We start from the raw sequence: 6,061 nt of genomic DNA, 5'->3' as shown, positions 1-6,061 counted from the left end.
AAAATTTCCTCACTGTGATGTATTTTTAGAACAAGTTAAGAACATATTTGGAGAGGCCAACCTAGTTCTCGAGATAATGTAGCAGTCACCATAATGAGCAGAACAGTATAGAGTGGGTTACTGTTCAAAGTGGGATGAACAAAACGCTGTAGGTTCAGCACTCAGTGAAGAGACCTGATAAAACATTATGAGCTACAACTTGTTAGTCTGAATAAATAGCGTTAGTCTGAATAAATAGTGTCTATCTGGTTTGTTTACAATAATTTAAATTGTTATCCTTCTCAAATACTTTATTCTTTAAGTTTTGCAAGGGAAAAAAAGGCTTGTAAGCAGTACAATAGCTCAGCACATAAAACAGATTAGCGCATGAGACAGTACATAGGATTAAGGATCAGACCTCACAAATGAAGGCAAGGACCATTGCAGTGAAAATACAAGTCTTTAAACCAACATAAATTAAAGTACAATATAAAGTTTTTTCTTTTTCTGGAATTATTTTCAAAGTATCACTATGAACAGGAACCAGAAATGATCAACCTAAACTCTCCATTGGGAAATCTATCGGATTCTGCCTAACCTGTTAATTGAGTTGGGAACAGAGGAGAGAAGGCGACAGAATGACACCTCATGGATGCTCTGTCTTTCACTCATTAGTGCCTCTTTAACAAGAGGAGAAATGTAGGCATGTGGGCAGAGAAATAAGCAGGAAGGTATGGATGGAGGTGGGGGGTGAATGGATTGTGTGACGGTTAGAGGGGCTGAGAGATAGACTGAGACTATTAAAGAAAAGGGTGGGGTGCGACTGACTGACAGATGGTTTTGCAGTTAATTATTTCTTCATTTTGGGCGAATTAAGGCTCAATTAGCGAAGTGACAAAATATTCACAGTAAAAACAATGTGACTGAGCCATGAAGCCATGGGGGGGGGGGGGGCGAATATCTATGTATGTACTAGTTAATTACTGCATGAACTACAATGGGACAAAGGAACTACTAGTTAGTTCAAACAAATTCAACCTCCCTATTTATTTATAAACTTTTGCTGTATTTGCATTTAGGAGCATGGTATGTAAATGATATAACTAAATCAGCTGTGAAATTAGTTGAAATTCCAGTCTTTAGAATGTGTGTGTGTGTGTGTGTGTGTGTGTGTAACAAAAATTATGTTGATCTTGATTAAAAATATTTGTCTTCCTGCTTAAATGCTGTCTAATGCACATTATAAAATTAAATAAGATCAGTCAAATAAACTTCAGATTTTGGGTCCTGTGCAACTGGAAAAAAAGTTAATTCAAGTTAAGTCAGGATTACCCATATAACCCTAAATTACAGTTGCAGAGGGCTTTGTGACTGCATGTGTGACAGACAATGGGAGTAATTTTGTAAAGGCGTTCAAGGAGTTTCAACAGCAGCAAGCACAGTCTGAGTCTGATGAGGAGGAGATGGAGGAAGGAGGTGAGGTGACCTTTACAGACCTGCACAGTGTGCTCTCCACCACCGATGAAAATTCTGAAAACAGTACATGTGAACTGCTTCCCCACTTTAGATGTGCAGCCCATACACTAAATCTAATTGCAAACAATGAGGTAGATAAATGGCTGTCATCTAATTCAGAATCCAAGGCTGTGTATCGTAGTGCTACAGGCAAATGTTCTGCACTATGGACAAAGGCCAGCCGCTCTACAATAGCATCAGAGTACCTGGAAGAGGTCAGCAGTAAAAAGTTGATTGTTCCTACTGTAACCAGGTGGAACTCATTCTACTAGGCATATGCCCGCATTACAGAAATGCCCCTCACTGTCATCAATAACCTCTGCACAAAGCCTCAGATTAAATGTATGAACGACAGGGAGTACCAGTTTCTAAAAGAATACTGTTCTATAATGAGACCTTTCACAGCTGCTTCGGACATTTTGCAGGGCGAGGAGAATTGTTTTTATGGAACACGTCAGCCAACATTAGAAATTCTTATGGCCAAAACCCTTGCAATGAAACATGGCCTATCGCAGATGACTAGTGGACTGCCAGACATCATTATGACCGCAATCAAAAGTCGGTTTGCAACAACTCTTGACTCCAAGGAGGCTTTGCTGGCTGCTGTCTCGCTCCCCACGTTTATGCTCCGCTGGTTGAAAGAGGAAACGAGAAAAGACAACATTAAGCTGCTGCTCATTACGGCGTGCCGCTCCTTTACAGAAGAACCAGCGGCCCTGACCCCTAATCCTCATCCACCTGTTGCTGCCTCCAGTGAGGATGACTTTTTTTCCTTTGATGCAGAGGCCAATGTAACCAGTGCAGCTATGTCAGTGGAAACAGAGGTGGTGGACTATCTCAAATCTGATCCTGTGATGGAAAGCCTGCACAAGTTTCCACGAATTTTTAAAGTGGCACTCCGCCATAACACAGCAACACCATCCAGTGCACCAGTGGAAAGACTTTTCAGTCTTGGGGGACTTGTTCTCACTCCAAAGAGAAACCGTCTCAGTGAAGCACGCTTTCAGCGCCTACTCCTGCTGCGTTTTAACAAGTTCTTTAGCAGTATGCAGTAAAGCCTTAGGTAAAGGCTAATTGCCTTCTATAGTTTATTTTTATTTATCATTTATTATTACTATCAGCTGTAAACATACAGCTAAGGCTGTATGTTTCCCTTGCTTGTACTGCAGGTCTACCCTGTTTGGCTGTAGTGTTTTTTTGTTGTTGAAATAATAGCCTACACTACAAGCTATGCACTTGTTTATTTAATGAAGTTGAGGTTATGTATTATTTTTTTCTTCATCCAGGACTGAAATTAACCATATTTTATAATTAATGAATGATGCACTAATATTTGTTGCTGTTGGTCCCCTACTATTTAAGGGATGGAAAACATGAATACCCTTCTGGTGGCTGTACGTTTAGTGACGCTCTAACATGAAGTTGTTGAAGTCCAAGCAATTAAAAAAAGCATAGAAAAATATATTTTGTGTCTTGTCATGTATTTGTTTGTTGTGATGTAATTATGTGTAATCAGCTCCAGTTAATCTGAGCTTCTGTGCTTCCATTATTCGCCATGAAAGAAGTAGTATGTGCTTTGATTTTTTAATGCCTAGGTTTCGGTGTTTAGGTTGGTGAAAGTAACTCAAATTAATATGTAATCAGTAACCAATTACTCTACACATAAAGTAATATTGTAGTGTAACTTATTACTTTTAAATGAAAGTAACTAGTAATATGTAATATATCACATTTTGGAAGTAACTTGCCCAACTCTGGTCGTCATTAGGCTGTTGATCAACAGTGTACAATATGAATATTTGGTTTAAGGAGCTGGATGAACACCCTCAAACTATAGCAAAGATTGAGCATGTGAAAGGGGAAATGGTGGTATGGACCTCTGGAGAGATGGGCGATATTCAAAAGCATGTGTATTAGATCTGAGGAAGAAATAAGAATTTGAAATAGTTCCAGAGCAAATGTGTTCATTTAAGGCCACACAATCAAGATTTGGGGTTTAACTGAAAATGGAAAATTCTATCTAGGAGAATAATTTGCCCTCTTTGGACATCAGGTGGGATGCCTACATGTAGAGTTAAGGCCAAAATTATTAGCCCCCTTTATGATATCAAACAAAACCCTTAACTTTTCCATGGAAATGACCATAACCAAAAGTGTTTATAGTTTAATTGCTTCCAAAATAACAAAGACAAAATCTCCACTAAGCTTGAGTAAGATATTTTACTGATGCGCTGAATTGAAACAAGAAAAAAAAAATGACAAGGCCAAAATTATTAGCCCTCTGACAATTGATAGTCAATAGTGTAACCTTTCTGACTCACAACTGACAACAACCTCTTATGGTAGCTCCTAACTAGGTTGGCACATGCCTTGTGAGGGATCTTAGACCATTCTTCCATGGCAAATTGTTCCAGCTCACCCAGATTGCGTGGACATGGACATGAACCTTGAGCTCCTGCCACAGATTCTCAATAGGATTGAGATCTGGGCTCTGAGAGGGCCATTCCAGGACCTTGATTTTGGTGTCTTTCAAAAAGCTTTGGAACAACTTGGACATATGCTTCGGGTCATTGTCTTGCTGGAAGACCCGGCAGCGACCTAAAGCTGGACTGGCAGCATATTTATTTACATTATCCTTCAAAATGTCAACATAATCTTCTTTCTTCATGATCCCATGCACCCGAACAAGGTTCCCTGTGCCTGAAGCAGCAAAACAGCCCCACAGCATTATGCTCCCACCACCATGTTTAACTCTGGCACCTGTGTTTTTAGGGTTGAAGGCCTCTCCCTTCCTTCGCCAATCAAAAGCACCACCCATGTGCCCAAACAGCTCAAGTTTTATCTCATCAGACCAAAGGACAGACTTCCAAAACTCATGCCCATGTTTCAAATGTTCATGGGCAAACTTCAGTCTGGCTCTGATGTGCCGCTGTGTGAGCAATGGAGTTTTTCTTGGACGGTGACCTCGAAGTCCACCATGATGAAGAGCCCTCACAACAGTCTTCCTTGAAACATCAAGACCAGAAGAGGCCAGTTCAGCAACAATCATCTTGGTAGAAATCCAGGGATTTGTGTTGACATCTCTGACTATTTTCCTCTCCAAAGTTTTTGAAATCTTGCACTTTCGACCACGCCCAGGTTAGTTTCTAACAGAATTTGTCTCCTTGTTCTTTGCAGTGATGCAACGTACAGCTGTTCTAGACACTGTGAAATGCTTGGAAATGGCAGTACAGTCTTCCCCCTTAAGATGAGCATCCACTATCTTCTTTCTGAGTTCCAGACTGATTTCTTTACTTTTTGGCGTGATGAAATTACCAAGAATTTAAGAGTAGTTCCTTTCAATCAAGTGTTCAAGTGCCACTAGCCCTGTTCATTGGAGCCCCTTAAGTAAAGTCCAATGCTGATTGATTGCTCAGGTGTGGTTTGAAAGCTGATTGATTGCTCAGGTGTGTTTTGAAAGCAATAAATCACATGGGGCTAATAATTTTGACCACCTCAATTTTCACTACATTTGGTATAAAGCAAACCTGAAAATGTATTTTACATTCCAAAATGTACCAAATCGGGGCCTTAACATTGATGAATGTTTTACTATGTAAAGTTTTATGAATGATGCAAACATTGGGCAGAATTGTAGGGAAATATTCCATAGTTCCTTGAGAGCTAATACGTTTGAACTTAACTGTATATTTCAGTGGGCAGCAGTTCCTGCAGGATTCTTTCTCATAGTAAGCACACAGTGCATGCATGGTCTGATGCAACCAATCACCCTGATCCACATCTATTCCCTCTCCCCCCCCCCTCTCTCTCTCTCTCTCACACACACGCACACACACACACACACACACACACACACACACACACACACACACACACACACACAAAATAAGTGAGAGATTACAATTTGATGATATCTTTGAAATACAAACGCTGAAAAAAAACAGTGTTAGACCCAATGTGAGGCAACTGGACGATCAGACTGCATTTCTAAAACAAAGAATGAAGAAGACAAAACGTGCAGAAGTCGATCACTCAGCACCAACGCTAGAGCAATGAAATTACTCAGCACAGCACAGCCTGACCACATATCACAAATGAACAGTTAGCCCTAAAGGTAGCTTAACCAGACACTAAAGACCAACCTATGATCTCTATCTTAAAACACAGATAACAGCATGAAACCAAAAGGGTTGTCTTCTTCTTTTCTGTGTTTGGCTTGTTTTCTTTTTAACAGTGCTAATGTGCAAAGCCTCAGACATGTTTCTGGTCTAAGTGTGAATGTGATGCTGTGGTAAGTTCAATTTAGGCTCATCTTAATGCACAGCAAATACAATATCAGTTGTCAATCATAGTTAAAAAGAAAGGTGCGAGACAAGCGATGCAAGAGTTTTGTGGGAAATATTACGCAATAAAAACAGTAAAAATTCATGAAAACAATAATTTTTTTAGATGTATAGATTGTTTTAGATAATTTAAGTTTTTCATTGTCTTTCATGCATGAAATAAATTTGATCACCGCATTGCACATGGCAACTTGAAAAAACTGTGTAGTATCTCTGAGTGTGCA

The sequence above is a fragment of the Lampris incognitus genome, chromosome 6, assembly GCF_029633865.1.
Source record: "Lampris incognitus isolate fLamInc1 chromosome 6, fLamInc1.hap2, whole genome shotgun sequence".
NCBI classification, from domain to species: domain Eukaryota; kingdom Metazoa; phylum Chordata; class Actinopteri; order Lampriformes; family Lampridae; genus Lampris; species Lampris incognitus.
The sequence above is the reverse complement of the archived record's forward strand: the minus strand, read 5'-3'. Positions refer to the sequence as shown.